The sequence below is a fragment of the Spermophilus citellus genome, assembly GCF_964194105.1.
Source record: "Spermophilus citellus genome assembly, chromosome: 7".
Classification (NCBI taxonomy): domain Eukaryota; kingdom Metazoa; phylum Chordata; class Mammalia; order Rodentia; family Sciuridae; genus Spermophilus; species Spermophilus citellus.
The window spans coordinates 127,030,073-127,050,328 of NC_138188.1; the positions used below are offsets into that span (position 1 = coordinate 127,030,073).

Consider the following 20,256-nt stretch of genomic DNA (forward strand, 5'->3'; position numbering starts at 1 on the left):
AAGTTATATATCATCTTGGTTTTAATTTGCATTAACTGATAACTTATGAAGTTCAACACCTTTTCATGTGATTATTTGCCATCCACATATCGTCTTCAATAAAATGTTTATTTATATCTTTTGCTCATTTTCTAATTGGACTGTTTTTTTTTTACTGTTGAGTTTTGAGTGCAATACTCCATATTGATCAGATATTATATGGTTTGCAAGAAATTTCTCTCAATCTGTAGCTTGTATTTTATTCTTAATTTTTTTTCTTATAGAATCAAACTTTTTAATTTTGATGAGGCTTAATATAGAAATCTTTTATCTTACAGATTGTACTTTTGGAGTGAAGTTCAAGAATTGGTCTCCTGAAAATTTTTATCCTGTATTTTTTTCTACAAGCTTTGTAGCTTTACATCTTATATTTAAATCCATGATCCATTTTGAGGTAACTTTTATAGAAACTTTTAGTGAGATTTAGGTTGAGGTTCTTTTTTCTAAGTGTGTATTCAATTGCTTGAGCTTGATTACTTCATTGTCTTTTTTAATGTTTGTAAAATTAGTTTGGCATATTTAGATGGGTCTATTTCTGAGTTCTCTTCTGTTCCATTGTTCTTTGTGTCTATGCCTCTGCCAATACTTTAACATCTTGATTACTGCAGCTTTATAGTAGGTCAAAGTCAGGTAATGTGAGTCCTCTAAACATTATCTTCATCAAAATTGATTTAGCTTAATTAGTTTAATACTAGATGTCTTCATCTGTCCCCATTTTGTCTCTTTCTTTATTCCAGGGAATAAAGTTCTTGCTTAAGTTTTTCCTTTTCTTGTTGCAGCTCCTGCAGATGCTGTTGTTTTTGCTCCAATCGGTCCTCCAACTACTGGAGAAGAGACCCACTAACTGCTGACATCTGACTACACAGATTCTTGGTGAACACTGAATCATTATGGATCTTGATTACTGAGTCCAGAGTGTAAGGCTGTGATCCTCCTATATGCATCCTGTTCCTCCTAGCATAGGATTTTGAGCAGCTCCACTGCTGATTCAAGGCATAGTTTCGCAATGGTGACATACAATATGGATTGGAATTTCCATTTTCTCATACTGTGAAATTTTTTGGGCCTGTATGGATTAGAAGCAAGTGTTGAGTACCTACACAGTCTTTGTGTTTTTATCCTCTGTGAAACAGGAAAAAATAAGTACTACAAAACCTTGATCCATCATCTGGTACATGGCTTGTGTGCGAACATCAAAATGTGAAGGCCAAACAGTTATTATGAGGATGGGAATGATACCAGTCCACAACTCCCCTGGGGTGACCTGTTAATTCATCCAACATCTCTGTCTCTGTTGAGGCCACAGAAAGCTGCTCTGGAGAAATTTCTACTCGGTCCTGCCTTTCATCAGAACACCGAAAGATGATGACAGAATGAATATGAACAATTCTGACGGTGTCAACCTGTTCAGTAATTGTGCACATTTCTGTTCTGGTATATGCAAATTTGGAGTCACTCTGTGTCATCATTCAACTCCCCTATACACAGCCTCATCATCTCCTCCTTTTCTGTTCTCAGAGCATGGTTGAGACAAACTAGGAAAGCATCAGACTCCAGATGAACCGCTTGTACTGCCTGTACTACCTGCACTACCATCTTGATCTGACCCTGTTCATGTCCTCCTGGGACATGACCAACTGAGAGTTCCAACACAGCTCAGGAATCAGGCTGTCTGAGCTTCTCCCATGCCTGGACTTCTGCAGGGGCCTTTCCACATTTTTGTTGGTGCATTATACTTGTACATAATGATGGGATTTGTTGTTACATATTTGTGTGTGCAGTTTGAAATAAGACAAGCATAAATTTGGCTTATTTCTCTTAGCATAATGATCTCAAGTTCAATCCAAGTCTACAAAAGACACAATTCCATTTTTCTTTATGGCTGAACAAAACTTCATTGTGTATATATACGACATTTTCTTTATCCATTTATCCATTGATGGTTCCATAGTTGGACTATTGTGAATTGTGCTGCTATGAACATATATACTGACTTTAAAATTTTTTTAGGATAAATATGGACAAGTGGAATAGCTTACGGTTCCAAGCCTTGTCCTTTGAGGGCCGTCCATACTAATTTCCACAGTGGCCTTAATAATTTACAATCCTACCTACAGTATAAAATCGTTCCTTTTTCTCCACACCCACTCCACACCCACTATTTTATTCTTGATCACTGCCATTCTAACTGGTGTGAGAATCTCAGTATAATTTTAACATGCATTTCCCTAATTGTTGTTGATGTTGAATATTTTTCCATCTATTTGTTGGCTATTTGTACTTCTTCTTTTGAGAAGTATCTGTTTAATTCATTTGCCCATTTTTTAATCTGATTAATTGGGGGGGGGGGTTGGTGTTAAGATTTTTTAGTTCTTTATATATTCTAGATATTAATCCTCTGTCAGAAAAGTAACTAGCAAAGATCTTTTTCCAATTTTGCAGGTTCTTGCTTCACATTCTTAATTAAGAAACAAAATTCTAAACATTGAGAAAAGATTTTCTTATGTAATATGCCATATGTAGATTACATTCAGCTACATGATGGTAGTGGTGACATCCAATCTAATAAGAATTTTGTGATCTGAGATACAGTTCTTGTTTAACCATTTATTTAATATTTTCTAGGGTCTGACTTAGTTTGGTCCTTATTTAAACTTGAAAATAATTATAAATAAATAAATATATCATGAAAACCCTAAATTCTAAATATATACTTTATAAAAGTCAATGGCTCAGTAGAGTTTAGAGCCTGCTCATTTCTGGGAAGGGAAGATTTACTTCTTTCTTGCAGCTGTAGTAAGCTGGATCTAAAGTACTTTAGGTATATTTCAATATACATAACATATTTACAGGAATTTTCCCATTGATTTGAGGCTTGAATCTTCTGGGGATTAATTTTTCAGCCAAAACTAGAGAGATGGTGTTTCCAGAGTCTGCGGTACTTCAATTTCTTCTAGACCCTTAAAGGTAAGGATATCATTGGTATGATGACATGCTGTGGCTGTCATCATACCAATGATATGTTACAACACTGAACCCATCATGGCGGTTACAAAGAATGAGTTAATATACTCTTGTGGTCCTAACAAAAATATGTATTTGATATCTTTTGATAAATTCATTTTGTTCCTGGCTTATTGCATTTATATTTGTAAGGATAGGGAAGGATGTACTGGCCCACTCATTCTGTTGTGCTCCTGGAACTAGTGATGTCTAGGATTGTTACCTTAGCAAAGGCAACTCAAATGTCTCTGTTTTCACATTCAGGCATCTACCCACAGATCAAAGATCCAGGTACTCAGCCATGGGTAAATGTGTTAACTGCCCTACCCACTCAATTGCAGGTTTATAAAGTGAGTTTCCAAGCACAGCTTTTCAACTTCTCCCATTAGCTGTGTTTCATCATCTTTACCTTGTTCAATACTTTAAACATGTAACTTTTGGGGGGAATAATTTTATCTGTGTCTTTTATATTCCCTTCTGGCTTTAGAAAAGCTACTAATTAAAGGACCCTTTGCTTGTTACCATTGTCTAATATTAGGCTGCTGCGAAATTCACAAACTCATATGCATTTTAGTATGAAGTTTCATATGTCAATAAGAAGCTGATATCTTGGGTTGTTTTTTTTTTTTTAAAGAGAGAGAGAGAGAGAGAGAGAATATGAATTTTTTTTTTTAATATTTATTTCTTAATTCTTGGCGGACACAACATCTTTGTTGGTATGTGGTGCTGAGGATCGAACCCGGGCCGCACGCATGCCAGACGAGCGCGCTACCACTTGAGCCACATTCCCAGCCCCTTGGGTTGTTTTTATATACCTTTTATTTTTATGTGGTGCTGAGGATCAAACCCAGTGCTTCACGTGTGCCAGGAAAGCGCTCTCTCCGACTGAGCCACAACCACAGACTCTATCTTGTTTTTGATACCATGTGAATGAGAACCACAAATGATTGTATGAACCCTGGTCATAATGAACACTGCACTATACAAAATACTTAACTTGCATTCAAATACGAGCAAGAAGTTCAAAGGAATCAGGTTTTAACAAAAGATAAGAGATGATACTAGTTCAATGACAGATGTTCACTGAATAAAAGTTTTTAATCTCCCCCATTTCCCTCCAAGGAAAGTTTGTATAACTCACCCACATTTAAAAATTCCAGCACAATCAGTTACCTTAGTGTAGTTGCAAGTTCTGCTTTTGTTGAGTCATATCACCTACCTCTAACTTCTGAGTTCCAGATATTTTTTTTTACTCCCTCATTACTGACACATTTCTGATTACCTATAGGTTTTGTAACAATTTATGGACATCATAAACATTTAAATTTTATTTTCTGTAAATGTATATCACCAAAATGTTTACGTTTACTTTTTGAATATTAGAGGCAGTCACTTTCTTTATTAAAAAAACATTTATGTAGCAGTGGGCTAGGCAATTGAATGATGGATAGATAAGATAGCCAGTCATAGATTTCACAAAATTTTGTGTAGGTGAAAATGAATAGAAGCAAAGATTCATACTACAGTGAAATATGATAAGTTATAATAACAGCTAGACTTTCACCTACCCATAGCTCATCTGTAGCCACAACTTCCTTCTCCCTAGAAACTAACATCTCATATAAAATAGATCAAGTTTTCAAGTTGCATAAAGATACAAGGACATGTTTGAGGTACTACTGAAGGAAAATCAGGGTGGAATTTATGGCTTAGATATTAGGACACCTGTGCTCCAGGGGGAAAAAAAAATTCTCAATACCTAAAATAACCTAGTTTTGATTTTTATTAATTTTCATTCATGTTTTGGTAGGATTGGTGGCAGACATAAATTAACCATTTGTTATTAATCCTCTAAATCTTGAGACATATAGTACTTTTGATAGGAGACAGATAGTGAATATGATTGGAACACTAGGTTAAGGGAATAATTCTATAAGCTGAGCTCACTGTGCTGATTTCCACACACTTTCTTTTCTAAGAAGCAATTTACCTGTGGCCCTTCCTGACTTAGATTGACAGGATATGTTACTTTCCTCAGCCAATTACCTGCTATCTGAAGGAGAAATGCAGGTCTGAAATGCTGATAAGAACACAAGTTACACTGAAGGAGGAGAATTTTGTGACCCTTACAGAGACCAGATCCCAGAATCTCAGGGAGATAAGGATAATTCCCCCTAACCATAAAATCAGTTAAGAATAAGTTCCAATTAGACTAGGTCAGCATGGGTCACAGTGACCTAAAATGGTCATGGCAATATGGACTTGAAATCTGATGGCACCCTGCTGTCCGTCACAAGTTAAGAGTTGGACCTGGGCAAGACCCTCTGGAAACTTCCCTGAGACCCTTAATAAAACTATTGGGCAGAAGAGGCATGCTGTTCCTCTCCTGTCTAAGAGAAGTCACACTATTACTTGAGAGTGTCTCTTTTCCCCTTTTCCTTCTAATGAACTCATGCCTATCATTCTGAGTGACATGTCTAAAATTGTTTTGACTTCATTGTAAGAATTGGGGTTTACCCTATATCTCTCACCCTGTACAAAATTCAACTCAATGTGGATCAAAGCCCTAAGGCTTTAGACCAGAGACAGTGTGCCTTCTAGAAGAAAAAGTAGGCCCAACTCTCTATCAATAGGCTCAGGAATGAACTTCCTCAATAAGACTCTCTAAGCACCTGAAGTAAATTCAAGAATCAATAAATGGGATGGTGTCAAACTAAGAAGCTTCTTCACAGCAAAGGAAACATTAAAAAATGTAAACAGAGAGCCTACAAAATGGGAGAAAATCTTTACCACCCACACTTCAAATAGAGCATTAATCTCCAGTATACATAAAGACTACAAAAAACTTAACACCCAAAAAAACCCCCAAATAACCCATTCAATACATGGGTAAAGGAACTGAACAGGCACTTCACAGAAGAAGAAATACGAATAGTCAAAAAAATGTGTGAAAAAAAACATCTCTAGCAATTAGAGAAATGCAAATTAAAACTGCACTCTAGTCCATCTCACTCCAGTCAAAATGGAAATTAGCAACAATACAAGGAATGATATATATTGGCAAGGATGTGGGGAAAAGGCACACTCATATGTTGATGGTGAGACTGCAAATTTGTACAATCACTCTGGAAAGCAGTATGGAGATTCCTTAGAAAACTTGGAATGGTACCACCGTTTGACTCAGTTAGCTCACTCCTCGGTCTATACCCAAAGGACTTAAAATCAGCATGCTACAGTGACACAGCCACATCAATGTTTATAGAAGCTCAATTCACAATAGCCAAGATATGGAACCAATCTAGGTGTGTGTGCTTCAGCAGATGAATGGATAATGAAAATATGGTATATGTACATGATGGAATATTACTCAGCCATAAAGAAGAATGAAAATATGGACTTTGCCATTAAATGGATGGAACTGAAGAACATCATGCAAAGTGAAAAAAGCCAGTCCCCCAAAGCCAAATGCCAAATCTCTCTGATATGTGGATGCTAACCCACAACAAGGGAAGATAGGGAGAGGAAGAATAGAAGCTCATTGGATTAGACAAAGAGAAATAAAGTGATGGGAATAGAAAAGACTGTAGAATGAGTTGGACATAATTTTCCTTTACTCTCTATGGACACATGACCAGTGTAACTCCACATCATGTACAACAGCAAGAATGGGATCCTAACTGGAATGGGTTGTACTCAATTTATGTATAATATGTCAAAATACACTCTACTGTCATTCATATCTAAAAATAACAAATTTTAAAAAAAGAATCAGGGTTTGAAAGGGAGTCTTCATGCTGCCACAGTTTCCCAAAAGACTCCAGACCTGTAACACTTTTCTTTTTTAATAAAGCATTTAAACCTGAACCTGAAATTTAAATTACTTGGTAATGGAATTCAAATAAATTGTCACCAAGCATTTTTTTAATTGAAACCCTATAATAATGCAAATGTTATGGTTTAGATGTGGGTCCCACAAAAGCTCACTGTGAGAAGACAATGCAAGAAAGTTTGGTGGAAAATGATGAAGTTATAGCCTTAACCCAATCAGAAAATTAATCCCTAATGGGATTAACCACTTGGTAACTGGAGGCAGGTGGGATGTGGCTGAAGAAAGTGGTTCATTGGATGTGTGGCTATGGGGGTGTATATTTTGTATCTGTAGAGTGGAGTCAGTCTCTCTCTCTCTCTCTCTCTTTTTCTGTCTCTCTCTCAAAAAAAACTGACTAAAACAGCAAAAAAAACTGGCTCAACAGCTGATTTAAAAGAATGCATTGTTTCATAGTTAGAATTCATAATTAAGATGTATACATAATACAAGTTTATAATGGTAAGATGCTTTATCAAATTTTATTATTTCCATCCCACAAGATACACGGAGAAGCCATGGCAACAGTTGACCATACGAACCCATTTGTTTGTTCTTAACACACAGATGTCTGTAATTTCTGATGTTGAATCGATGCCTTATAAGAGTTCAATCTGAGATGCCACCCATGGGTAAGTGGCCTAAATCTTTTCACTGGATCCTAATGACTCACAGAGGATGTACTCTTTAGTCCCGGCCTATTGTATCCTTTTTTAAAAAAAGCAGAGAAGCAAATTCCTTTCATTTTCTTTCATCCATCAAGACCTACTTGTTTGTACAGTTCGATGTCTTGCATAATTTGGTTGGAAACAAAATTTTAACATGAAATAAAATCTAACTTTTCATAAGTAATATGGTCATTAAATGATCCTCCATTTTCCTCCCAGCTTCACAAGAAGTACCTTATTTTAGAGCAGGCAAAACTCACATTATCACCTTAGAGCCTCATCAAGCTACGACTTACCGAACTTCTGGTTTTGTTAAATTCTTGATGTTAGAAATAATACCTCAAAAGTTTTCAATTAAAGTTAAAGTAAAGTTATCTACTAAAAAAAGAGGACTTGGTGTCATCAATGAGAAAATTAAAGTGATGATTATTCCTAATATCAAGGTTGCAGGAATCTGTTGTCCCAGGAATAGTGACTATTTAATAGCTAATGATAAGTGGCAATTAAATAGTAAAAAAGATTACATTTTTAATTTTAATTTTTCCATTTGACTAATAAACCAGTTGCCCTGATAATAAAAGTTTAATTCTAAAAATAGCAGTTATTTATTTGGGGGATTTTTTTCTGAATATTATTATGAGGTCTGTGTTTATGCAGACAAAAATATCCTTTCTTCTCAAACTGGCTTCTACTGTTATGGGGCAGACCTCTCAGAAACCGTTCCAAGTCCATTTTGTCTGATTTGGAGAGTCTTTATTTAGCCGGCCAGCCAGCGACTGCTTCCTACAGGACCCATAACTGTCTCTGCAAGGAACAGCCTTGAGCCTGAGCATTTCAGGGTCTTTAAAGGCAAAAATTGCAAATCCCACATCCCGGTTGACATAGTTTCAAGTGAGCAGGAGTGCAGAAGCTGAATTGAATTGTTATCAAAACAATCCAATGGGTACTTTAGTGTTTTCCATGGGATTTTCCAGGTTGGCACAGCAGCTACCAAGCAGAAGGGTAGTGGGTCAAAATGACCTACTTGAGTATAAGTTAGAGAATGGTTACTAATGTCTAGACAATCGATCTCTGCAGGGTACATTGCCCATGAAAAATTGGAACCAAAGAGAGAACAATTTGCATCGTATAAGAATTGCCATTTTGTGTTGCCAAACATGCTACTTTCATGGAGGAAATATGTACATTATATAAACTTTGTTTAGGCCTAGATTATAGTGTCCAATGTTAATGCATCAACAATATATAGTAAATAAGGTGTCTTTAAGCAAATATACATGTAAAACAAGTTTACATATTGAAAAAAAAAATGACAAAAATGTGACCAGGTGCTCAGACTAAACTAATCCTGTGTTCTTCTAGAAGTGGTTAAGTATATATTTGTAAATTAAGTGTTCACAGTACCTTATAGAACATAATGCTGATAATAAAAATCTACTGTATTATTCTTTCTAGAAAGTTTGTTCTGATACCTGTTTCTGCTGATTATTCCTTTGCCCCTGCTTTGATCTCTCTCTCTCTTTCCTCTTCAGAGCTTGGGATTGAACCCAGGACCTCACACATTCTAGGCAAGAGCTTTACCCGGAGCTGCATCTCTAGTCCTTTCCTGCTTTAATTTATAATCCCTTATTTGTATCCCCTTCCCTCTTCTGAATAAGTCATGTTTAAATGTCCAGCAAAAGTAATACAATTAGCTCTTACCAGAGTTTGGGGGGAAAGCAAATTCAAAGACACAAACCAAGGCAAGAGTACGTAAGTAGCCAAATTCAGTAAGCCAGACAAGGAACACTACGACACATATTGAATCATGGAGCCACAATGTAATATTGAAAAACGATTTTCTGCAGTCAGAAATGAGGATAGCTCAGAGAAAACCAAAAGCAAGTTGATTCTTGGAAATGCTTTCAATTGATATTTTAGTCTATGGCTGGTTTTGTGTGTGTGTGTGTGTGTGTGTGTGTGTGTGTGTGTGTTCACTTTAAAATGGTTTTGAGGAAGGCTGGATGTATTTAAAGTGCCAGAAATTAGGCAGACACCTCTCTTGTCACTTTGTGTTTTTTAATATCATTATTTATGTCCATGTCATATCCTATCTAAGCAATAAGCTCAGAATATAAATATGTTCAGTTTTTAATGTCTAACATTCTCCTCCTATAATAACTATAAATATTTCTTGACTAAGCACATACAAGAATAGATTCTGTTATATAATCCATCCAAGTAAAAATGAGAATCTTAGTAATTAACTATGTGATTACTAGGGAGAACTTTTTATTGCTTGAGACTCAGATATATGGCTTATTTTAGCCAGTGCCAGATGTTATAACAAAGTACCATAGACTGAATAGATTACAAACAGCAGAAATTTATTTCTTGCAGTTTTGGAGTCAGGTAGTCAGAGATGGGAGTTCTGGTGATGAGAACCCTCTACCCTTTTCCTAGTTGCCTAATTCTTGTTGTAGCCTTATGTAATGGTTAAAGTAAAATAAGGCAAGAAACCTTCTGGGATACCTTTTATAAAGGACATTGATCTCATACATGGAGTATCTTCCCTTATGATCTAGTCACCTCCCCCAAATCCTACCTCTTAATACCATCATCTTGCAAGTTAGAATTTCACCATATGAATTCAGGGAGACAAAAGCATTCAGTCCGTTACACAGTTTATGGTTTCTTCTTTGTTTCTTTTAACTTTTGAAAAACTAGACAGATTCCTTCTAGAATCTAATGTAAATTCAGTGTTATACTGATAGTGCTAATGTTAATTAACTTACAGTTATTTTGCTGATTACCAGTGTTCACATAATTTTTTTTGTAAATTAAAAAGCATAAATCATTAAATTTGACATTTTTAATAGACCCTGTTTCTCACAGCACTATGAGTTTAAGGTTTATGAAATGGACTTCAAATAATAGACATGTTTCTAAAGAAATGGCACTTTCTCTTAGTTCATATTAACACTTAACCTTTTTTTCAAGTTTTTTTGTCTTTGAAGAATGTAAAATATTAAATGTAGTTCGATGTTTTTTTTGACCTTAGGTGATAGTAACTAAAAAGTGTATTGCACACCAGTTCCTACTCTGTGCACATGCTTATGCAATGTATTTCTCACTTAAGTTAACCTAGATCTGCTTGGTGTAATCTAGAATATTATAAAAACTCAATTCTTATGTGTTTGGCCAAAAATTAATGTACTACCTCACAGAAGTTTCCTGGGAAAAATCAGTCAAATCGATTTGAAAACTATTGTCCTCATAGATATATGGCATTGACATAGCCAAATATTATTTCTTCATTCATTCCTTCTTTTGAATAATTACTTTCTAATATTCTGTAACTCCATCTTGTCATTTTAGTTCCAATTTTAGTGATAGACAATGAAAGTTGGAAATTAACTATCTTACACATCAATATATTTATAACTGCCATTTCCTTGGTCTAAATAAGATTTTCCACAAGAGAAAATCAATGATATTTGCTCAGAAAGCTTGATACTAGCATTCTCCTAGTTTCAAAAATAATGATCAGATCATTCTCTCAATTTCAAATTCAGTTAGCCCTTTCCATAAAAAATGTTCTGATTAATATTAATAACATAGGGAAAAAGGGCTTTATCAAGGAGATCTTTTGATGTTCATTCACTGAAAAACTATATTTTATTTTACATTACTTAAATTTGCTGAAGAATGCAATGAATTGCAAGTTTAGGATCTGGAGAGATGATGGAGCTAAAAATAATCCCTTTCTATTGTGGAATAGAAGGATATGAATTTATTCAGCATTTCTATCAGAACAAACTATATCTAGTTTTACTTCCAGCAGATAGACATGTTTTAGCAATTTTAACCATATTCTAATTCACTGAACATATTGTCAAATATTTTACTAAATCATAATCATTAATTCCAGGAATTAATCAAATGGACTGGGAAAAAAGGCTTTTGTTCATTATAGAGTACAAAACTGATTATTAAATAATTTAGAATAGTTCATCCCATCATTTGAAATTACAAGTCTGAAACTTACAAGAAATTCAGTTATTATCAGTGGTACATCTCATGCATGTGCACGTGCACGTGCACACACACACACACACACACACACACACACACATATATGCCTGAGCTCAATGTTCTTAATCTCTGGTAACTCCAACCAATGATAATTGTTTTGTGGGAAATGGAGGTAACAATGATGACATCCTCCCTTTCTTTCCCACTTTCCACCCAAAGACTTATAAATAAAGGGAAACATAACTGAAGTTTGAGACATAAATAGCTTAATCTTCAATTCCTAATAACAAAAGACTCAAACCATAGGGCCATCACATCTATTTGATCGTACATCAGTCAACTATGTGTTAAAAGGAAGAGTGGCCCAAAAGAAAAAGTAGATTTGGTAAGATAAAATGTGATTATGGGGTGGGCCCAGTGGCTCAGGAGGCTGAGGCAGGAGGAGGGAGAGTTCAAAGCTAGCCCCAGCAAAAGCAAGTTGCTAAGCAACTCAGTGAGACCCTCTTTCTAATAAAATACAAAATAGGGCTGGGGATATGGCTCAGTGGTCGAGGGCCCCTGAGTTCAATCCCCAACACCTCCGAAAAAAAATGTGATTGTGTAGATCAGGCTCTAGCCAAGATGACACTGAGACTTTGCTCACAAAATAGTCTATAGCAAAAAAGACAAGCACTTCATGTGTAGGGACAAGGATATTTCCTCAACTATCATCCTGGCCTTGAAGTAGCCCACATGTCCGTCTCTTTATATGTTTTTATTTGATGCTTACTATGACTAAGCAAACTTCTGAAGGAATGGAAGATTCTCAGATGTTTTTGGAAAAGAAAAAAAAATATATTGTAAACAATGCAGGAACTGGAAATCTTTAAGTCCCCATTATAAATTAACAAAGACATCCGTAGGTGTTCAATACACACTAGCGTCTGGAGCACACAATCATAATTTATTTATCTCTAAGAGTCTGATTATTTCTATCCATAATGAAAAAAAGTTCCATATCCCACCTAGAAGGATAAGGATGGTACCTTAAACTTTGGTAAATTTAAAATAATAATTCCATTCTTTGAGGCCTGCTGACTTATTTTGACCTGAGATAAAGCATAATGTAACTTCATGATTCTGTCAAACTTTAATGATAGAAATATTTAACAATAATATGTTGTACAAATTATTTCAATGGATGCAATAATCTTATAGTATTTTCCTTACATTAAAATGAAAACTATTAGTTTTAATCTTGATGTTTTCAATATTTGATATTTTTTACCTAAAAATATGATAATTGTATATGGTTTAACTTAAAGATTGGCTTCATCTCAGCTGTTAAGTTCAGTTGCTTATTTTGCAATTACTGTATTGTAATATTAACATATTAAAAGATACAAAATGTAAGTACTTGATACTTGAACATCCTGAACTTTGTCTTCTCCATTTACACCAATGAGATTACTTTCTTTTTGTAAGCATCTTGGCCCTGTTTGCTTTTGATTTCATCCACTTCCTAATCCCCACTCAGGATTTCTTCGTGGCATAAATAAATAACTTCTGAAGCCTGTTTCCCAGGGTTACTTCTCATCTGGTGGCTTGCTGGTTTTTCCAGTGGGAGGCACTGGTGGAAACTGTAAGGCTTCAGGAGGAAGAAGCCAAGGCTGTCCTTGTCCTCCTCCATCTGTAGGTAGTGGAGTGTCTCTGGAAGCAGCTGCACTCTGGCTCCCATTGGACAGGTTTGCTCTCCTTCCAGCTCCAGAAGGGTGACCTCTGTCCTCAGAATCAGTAACACTTCCTCCTTCATTACCACTAACTCAGGGCAATAGTGATGACTGCTGTCTATAATCTCTCTGTTATCTCAGTATCCCTAAATTACCACTCAGCTCCTTCACCACCCATGGGAGGTATTCTCTGTGGTTTTCTGTATTATAAATTTTTAAATGATTTATCTTTCTCTTGCTAAACACTAAATGATATAATATATAAAACAAAATAAAATACTGGTAGGTTGGAGTCCTATTTTGTAGTCATCACCAAATTGAAAACAAAGTGGAGACTGAGTTTATCTTCTAATTTCTTCCTATTAAACAAATTGCCTCTCCTCTGTTTTTCCTAATTTCTTGCTTCTTTAGTTTTAACTTTTAAATTATGCATACAGTTCATAAATGCAAGCAGATTCTAGCAGAATCTTCCTTCAAAAAGCCCTCCCTTGACTTTACATTTCTGTCGGCAGTAGACTTAATTTCTATTCTTTCTTTCTTGGTCGATCTAACTAAAACCTTGTCAAAACTTACTGTGTCCACTTCCTTAGCTTCTGTTTCAAATTAACTTCCATCCTCATCAATCTACCTGAAATCTGTGGTCATGTTGGATCAACTTTTAAATGATGAAACACAGTGAACACTTTTCTGTTCCAATTTCAATTGCCTGTACTTTTGACAAATAGCCTGTCTTTTCCTGCTAAAAACTCTGGTGTCTCTTAAGAGTTTAAGATTCCACAGTCTCCAGGGTTTCTTGTTTATTGGTTTGCTTTCAATTTCTCTCTCATTTGTCAGTTGTAACTGCTGAATATGACCTCAGAATTTAGGATTTCCTAAGGACTTAGAGAAGGTTCTTAACCTCCCTGACTTAACTTATTCATTGGGTGATAAAATCATTTTTGATGATTTTAAATATTATCACTGTGGTTATGGTTTATCAAATTTTAACTTTGTTAAGACCACTTTTCCTAGATTCATATTCAACTCCTAACTGAAATCACTGCTTGGGTATCTCATGGATGGTTTATACTTAATTTATAACAATTTAAATCTCAGTTTTTCCATTGTTATCCAGTTTAAATTATTGCATGAAATTAGACCAATAGAAGCCAGTATCCCTTGTAAGAAATTATAGAAGACCTATTTGAGACCTTTCTAATTTCATTCCAGGAGTAACACAGGTAACATTAATTGACTATATATCATGTACTATACATACTTCCATGCTCACTGCAAACATTATATGTTTTTTTCTCACTACCCACATGAGTTATTTAGTATTATCAGCATCCTTTTTTTATAAATTAGAAAATTACAACTGAGAAAACTTGATGCACTGAAGGACATATAGGTAGTAATTTAATGTTGACAGGATTTCAAGACAGTCTGCTCAGTTTCAGAGTTTGTTTTTATAACAATTACATAATATCTCAAATTACAGTAAAACCATGGGTAAGATGTTCATAGCACTTATTATGGGCCAGAAATAGTGCTCAGTACTTTAGTTACATTGACTCATGTATGAGGAAGGTATTGACACTTTGCTGACTTTGTACATCAGAGAAGTCCATGGAGAAGTTAAGTAATTGTTCAAAGTTAGTAAAAAAGAGACAGAATTTAAAACTTCTTTGGTTTCAGTGTATGCACTGTTAATGATGGTAATATATTTATTTTCAGTGTTCCTGTAGCTTCTACCTGCAAAATACATTTTGATGTTTTTCATAACTAAAAGAGCAAAACCATGCTCAGGTTCTTAGGAAAGATGCCAGTATACATAACTTGTTAGGGAACTAGAATGACAATCAAAATGCTTCAGGTTGGATGAATTTAGACTGCAGAGGGCAAAAAGATGTTTAGGATTATTAAAATGTCTGTGGCCAACCAGTTGATGAATATAGGCCTCATAGCAGAAGAAAAAACAAAACAAAACAAAAACACTGCTGATTCTCCAGCAGGCTAGCTAAACATCATAGAAGATAGTATTTTGTAGCTTCCTTTCTTAAGAACCAGAGAGATTAGAGGAAATAACTGTGTTGTTCAACTAATCCACAAGTTTTCTAGGGCTAAGACCCATATTTTCTGGTTCATGCTCAAGTGACATTCCTGTTACATCATGTGCACTTTTCCCTGGTTCCTCATTGGGATTTTTAGAGTAAGCCAAGAAATAAGGCAATAGGTTTGACAGTAAGTAATGGTACATGAGAAAGCAATGACGAATGTCAGGAAATGAAGAGTAAATATTTGGTAATCTTACCGTGGAGGCATTTTGAAAGTATCTTCTTCACTCAACAGATTTTGAGAAATTCTATTTCAAAATAAATTCATGTATTTAAGTATAGAAGAGGAAAGAAGTAGGATTAACTTTTGAAAAACTTCTGTCTTGACACCATGTTTGGTTGAAACATTTTAAAGTAGGATATTGGTAAACACTGTGAAATAAGTTTCTAAAATTTTAAAATGCATAATATAGGAATGCTAAAATGTGTATGTGGGACAAGCTCATTTACATATAATTTAAATATATTATAAAAAAGCTAACAACAGAGAACTCCAAATGGAAATATTGCTTATTTAGAACCTAAGTGGAAACATAAAGATTGAACTAGGAAAACTTATGAAGTATCTTTGTACATAAACCACATACCATAACCAGTTAGATTTTAGCAAAAGGTACACATGATCTTAAGTTTTGATTTTTACATTGGTATATATTGTGAAAGTTAAAATAATATAGCTTATAATAACATTCTTAGGCACATAATTAGCTTATAAGGATAGGTGACATTACACCCCTTAGATGCATAGAGTGCAATTTAATGATGTTTTTATTATTGTTATTATTGTCATATTTCCAAAAAACAACAAGGGGACTGTCGGTGTGGGACAAGAATAATTTATTAAAAACTTGGGCAGCATGGTTTTCAGAAATAGCAACACATTGCATTTGAAAAATGTAATCTGGGGCTTATTTCTAGTATTTCATAACCGTTCTCATGGAATTTGGACAACACCTCATAATCAGTCATATTAATATTTATACCACATCAAAAAAGTTTATAGTCTGTTTTCAGATAAGTTCAGATTTTTCCATCAAAAAGTTCAAACCAGGTCAAGTTTTGTCCTTCCAAAATACAAGAACTATTGGTTTTCTAAGCTTTAGGATTTCAAAGTTGCAGAAAAGACTTTGTGGACCTATCCAAGAGGATCCTGGTGATTAACAGTGACATCTAGTGACAAAAGTCAATGCACACATAAATACTTGTTAATGGTTATAATGATGGTTACATTTAAATTCAAGCAAGCAATTAATCAAGTATTTTGGGATTGGGGACATAAAAAAATATGAAATTTTTCTGAGCATAAAGGAATGCTTAGTCTTCAAATGGAGAATCATGTATATGCACTATCAATGTAACATGGTGTGATGGAAAATCACAGAGAAATCCCATAGTCAGATAAAGTGAACAAATGAGACATTCTGGAAAAGGAGATACCTGACTGGAGTCTTCAAAGAGACACAAGTGAAGAAAAGGAGTATTATTCTTTCTACAAATTCAAAGAGCAAAGCAATCAGAAATCCAAATTGATATAGAAAGTGATATAAGATAAATGCAGAGGACAAGGTAAATAGTCCAAGGGGAATGATTCAGAATTCATACATGGTAATATCCTGAATGCCAAAAGTGAAGTGTGTTTGTTTCTATTTTGAGTCCTTTATTTTCCTTGATTTCACTGCTCTATTCTATTCATCCTTACTAGAAAATAAAATTTAAAACCATATATTTTGTCCTATATTGATCTATAAATTCCAAAATTCTTTGGAATAAAAATTTATTATTTAGAAATAATAAAAATAATAGAAAGTATAATTGAAAATAATGATTTGAAACCAATAACATAAACTATAAAATATGGCCAATAACCTAGGCATGAGAGTAAGATGCATCTCAGGAGGAGAGGCTGCTAAGTTATTGCATCATAACAATTTGCCACCTACCCAGCTGACTCTATTGGTAAAGTCCTATAAATCCTTACTTCGTAATTTTTCTTATAATTACCTTTTTAAAAATTTTTATTCACTGCAACTCCTTTTACTGTGAAACATTTACCTTTGTTTTTGTGATATCTGGACATTCTGGCCTATGTTTGCCAAATAACAACTTTATTTTACAATTTTAAAAAATTATAAATATTTTTTTCTTATAAATTTATTGGAAACCTTTCAAGTTAACACTCATAGAAATTAGCTCTATTTATTGAACCTCTGTGTTAATCAGATCAGAAGGATTCAGACATCATTGATAGGGTTTAGGGACTTATTCAAACAGAAAAGAAGATTTTGCCAGTATATCCTCTATTTAGTAGTCCCACATACTTGTAAGATCACACATACACACATGCACACATACACAGAGGCAAATGCAACTTTATTTGATTCAATAGTATTCACTGTATCAAATACATTAAGTCTGATGTCTTCTAATCTATTTCTTCTTTTAATGTCTAAGGTGTTTTTTTTTCCTTTTTATTTTACTTTTCTTTAATGCTTGTGATGGCCCTCTCTATTTATTCTATGATCTGCTATTAGGTCTTCATTTGGAAAATATTACTTCAAAAGGAATATTGATCTGCTTGACAATATTATATATACAAATGAAATATTTGAGTAACAGAACAAAAATACATACAGCATTATAGAAAATAATGGTTTGGATTTCTAAGGAGAAAGGTCAGAAAGGAACTTTATTGGGGAAAATAAGCCTTGACATTGACCAGGAAAGATAGCTGAAGTACTTCCTTACTATTAGAGGAAAGAAAAGACCAATTGCTCAGAAGAAAGAGAATTGAATATCAAGGTTTTACATGAAATTTAAGATGATAACAAATTTAAAAGAAAAAATATATTGCATTTTAAACTAAACTGATAATATTTATCATATATAAATATTATGTTTTTAACAAATAGTTGTATGAACAAGCAGATAAATGAATATTTAAAATTTTAATTTTAAACAATTTTTAAATGATAATTTTCAAATATATGTACTCCAAAAAATTTACAAGAACAAATAATTCAGTTTAGAGATATGTTAATCTACCTTAAGTCTAACACCAGTTTATATGTGGTGGTTCTACAGAGTGTTTTCCATAAAAAAGAGAAACCAGTGAAACAGAAAAAAGATGAAAGCAAGTGTAAATTTTATACATATGTGTACATACACACAAACACAAAAAAATAAAAATAAAAGAAAGAAAAAAGAACACAAAAAGAAGAAAATAAAAAAGAAAAACCTGACTTCACTCATCTTAATCCCTGAACAGGATTAGAATGAAAATATTTGAAAGGAAGGAAGGGAGGACAAGATAGAGGGAGGGAAGAACTGTTCCTGACTCTGTTGATAGATGACCAAAATTTTAATAAAGTGAATACTTTCCAGTGATTTTAAGGAAATGTGTCTCCCAAAATATGGTAATTTTTGTCTCTTTGCATAAGAATTTTTACTAGGAATGATGATTTAATTATAAATTTTCATTCCTTCTGCTAACAATAAATTCAAGATCACAGAGATTTTGAACTTGATCCATTGGTTTTCAGCTATTGATTTTGGAAAAATTGGCTTTTTGGTGCTAACAGATTGAAAATGAGCAACATTTTGCTGAGAATTCAGGCCTGTATCTCGAATATATTTTGATCCTACTTCTGCCACATACAAGTTTAAACGGTTATTCTCTGAATAGAAAAGTATTTCATTCATTTTACCAGCTTTTTCTCCCATTTTTTGCCTGTTAAAATTCTAAATATGTTTTAAGATCCACTTTAATGAAACGTGTTATTTAAGGCTTCCAGGCTATAAAATCTCTAGATTTCAAAATATATTTAAGATTGTTGTTCCTTCTTTCACTCATACACATGGTCCTCAAAACCATTAGCGTTCGTTATCTGTACAAAAAGAGGTTGGAGATGAGCTTTGGAGAATCTCTACAGATAAAAGCAAGAAGGGAGGGAGAAAGAGCCTGGGTAGTGGGATCAATGAAGTTCAAAAAGGAAACCAAGGACTGATAAATAATCCAGGGAATGAGAAAACAATTCTTAAAGCATGGGATATGAATGTCCTGTAGTGAGTATTAAGTTGAGCAGAATTAAGAGAATAGTGAGCCAGCTTGAAAGTTGAGAAATAGCTCTTCATTCCCACCATATTTCCTTCTCAATCTTCCATGTTCAGTTATGGTTATCTATTTACAGATCTCTTTCCATGAGACTGTGAAATCTTTACAGAAACAGTCCATCTGTAGTTAGCTTTGTATCCCTAGCTTGTGGCATAGACCAGAGTACACAGACATTTCATCTTTTGGATTTATATTAACTTCAGATCACTTCTTTATTGCTTTGTACAGACACATATTCATCTTCCTCATTATTAGACACTCACACTCAAGACACCCTTTCTTTTTAACCATGGAGATCATGTGCCTCATCATAAGAACCAGTAAAATATAAAAGATTATTTTTATTTCATCTCCAATACCCTTTAATTTTGATTAGAATTATTTAATTTGCAGAACTGTCAAAACAATTTTAACAAATTTAAGTAGTTTTATATCTTAAAAGAGCCTCTCAAATTTATTTTTAATTTTCATCCATTAATGAGGGGATATATGTTATTCAAATCTTATATAACGGAGCTAATTCTTTATAATCATGTAATTTAGGAAAACTAAAAATAGCTCAAATAATAATGAAAAAAGCAGTAAAATATTCTACAAAGAGTATATTTGGAAGTAAAGAAATAAAGAATTGTTATAAAGAAAGAACATGAGTTAAATAGAAGAAATAAGGAAGCAAGGAAATTTAAAGAAATCATGATTCTAGATGAGCATGTTTTTCAGTTTTCTGACTACATGATACAAAGTCTAGAAC

The 20,256-nt window shown here is 34.0% G+C and overlaps 1 pseudogene across 1 annotated transcript; it reads right to left on the reverse strand.

Annotated features, from left to right (window-relative positions):
* Positions 1–767: 767 nt before the first annotated feature.
* Positions 768–1,635, reverse strand: LOC308653041 (lys-63-specific deubiquitinase BRCC36-like; annotated as a pseudogene). The gene has a single exon. The product of its transcript is annotated as a lys-63-specific deubiquitinase BRCC36-like (transcript).
* Positions 1,636–20,256: the final 18,621 nt, after the last annotated feature.